A 2,377-nucleotide genomic window follows, 5' to 3' on the forward strand; every position below is an offset into this window, starting at 1 on the left:
AAAAAAAAAAAAAAAAGAGGTTTATTGAAGTAATATCTTACAACAATTCTTACTTTATCAAATAAAAATTAAAAAAAAAAAAAAAAAAATAGTAACAATTAAATATATATATATATATATAAGAAAATATATATTGTTATAATTAATAAAAAATTATAACTTTTTGTTAAATTATGGCATATGATATCAAAAATTTGTTTTTACATTTTTTTATTTTTATTTCTTTAACACATTAAAAATAAAAAAATAAAACTGAATTTAAAAAATAAATATATATATATATGTATAGAAAAAAACCATATACTTAAATTTTTTTTTTTTTTTTTTTTTTTTGTTGTGTTCAAAAATAAATTGAAATGAAACCAATTGTTAAAAACATTTATGCATAAATATAAATTATTTTTATAAATAAATATATTTTTTATTTTTTCATGTTTTAAAACAAATTTATAGTTATGTTTTTCTGAAATCACATAATTATTAAAAAATAAAATTGCATAAATTACAACATTTAATATAAAATTTTTTATTCATAATTAATTATATGTATTTATATATATCAGATTTCATGTAATAAAAAAAAAATTTACACATATGCATTTATTTAAATTGATATTACATTATTCTTTATAGATAAAAATAAAAAAGTTTTCTCATTGTTCACTTTTTTTTTTTTTTTATTTTAAAGAAATATGAGACTTTCTATAATGAATTTTTCTTTTTCTTGATTTTTCTTTTATTTATACTTCATGTTTTATAAAAAAAATTGACTTTTAATCATATATTTTATAAGTATTCAAAAATGAATAAAAAAAAAAAAAAAAGATGACTTTCATTTTATTAAAAAATGAAATAAAATTCAACTTTAATGTTCTATTTTATTTTAAAAAAAAAAAAAAAATGAATAGGAATGAAATAAAATATTAGCATTCTGTTTTTTTATTTTTGTTTAATTTTGTTTATTTTATGTTTATTTTATGTTTATTTTATGTTTATATTCGTTTTGTTTCGTTTTTTTTTTTTTTTTTATATCCATATCATTTTATTTTATATTATTTTGTTTTGATTTATTATTTTATTATATTTTATTTTTTCATCTAATCATTTAATTATAATATATATTTAATTATATTTAATCTTATTGTATACTTTTTTTTTTTTTTTTTTTTTTTTTTTTTTTTTTTTTTTTTTTTTTTTTTTTTTTTTTTTTTTTTTTTATACGTTTATTTTATTATATATATTTATTTTTTATTTTATTATTTAAATTTTTTCAATAATATAAATGAAATTTTTTTTTTTTTTATTAATTTTTCGTTTTCATTATTACAAGTACTAAAAATATTTTTCTTTTCTTTTTTCTTGGAAAAGTGAAAACATTTGTTTATAATTTAATTTTTTAAAATTTTTAAAGTAACACAAAATTTATTTAAATTTAAATTTAAATTTGTTTTCTTTATATTTTTGAATGAATATAAAAATATACAATAGCAAATGTAAGCTGAAGTATGCATATGTTTTGCTTTTTTTCAAATATGATTTGAAAAAAAAAAAAAAATTTAACAGAAAAAAACATTTTGATTTGAAACAAGATTCGTTAAAACATATATAATTTTTTTTTTTTTTTTTTTTAAGAAGTATGAATAAAAAAAAAAAATAAAATATTAAAATGAAAGTGTAATCACTTTTTTCTTTTTTTTTTTATAAATTTTAAAAAATATCATTAAGCATATAAAAAAAAAATAAAATACAGAAAAAGAATTTAATATACAGGCAGAAAGATACGAAGGGAAAACAAATTTATTAATTTTTAATATAACATCCAAATATGTTTAATATATAAAATTTGAAAAAATATGTTTTAAGATTTTGTAGTTTGTTTTTTTTTTTTTTTTTAATATTTCTAATTACTCTTATTTAATTCATAAAAATATTTAACAAAGAATTTTTCTAGTTATATTTTTTTCATAAATTCATTTTTTTTTTTTTTTTTTNNNNTTTTTTATACACATATATATACATATATATATATATATATATATATATATTGCATATTTCTATATTTTAATACATTTTTTAAGAAGCTCTTTTTTTAATATTTATCTCAATTTTATATAAATGTGTTCTTTAATACTTTTTTTTTTTTTTTTTTTTTTTTTTTTTTAGATATTTGATATATTGTTATACATCATTGTTGAAATTAATATAATATTTTATTAATAAATAAAAACGTATTCATATTTTAATAAAAATAATTAAAAATTAAAATAAAATAATCATTAAAAAAAATACAAAATACCAAAATATTAAATATATCATTAATTCAAAATATAGAATTATATGTAAAAGAAAAAAAAAAAAAAAAAAAAAAAAAAAAAAA

The sequence above is a fragment of the Plasmodium gallinaceum genome, assembly GCF_900005855.1.
Source record: "Plasmodium gallinaceum strain 8A genome assembly, contig: PGAL8A_v1_61, whole genome shotgun sequence".
NCBI lineage: Eukaryota > Apicomplexa > Aconoidasida > Haemosporida > Plasmodiidae > Plasmodium > Plasmodium gallinaceum.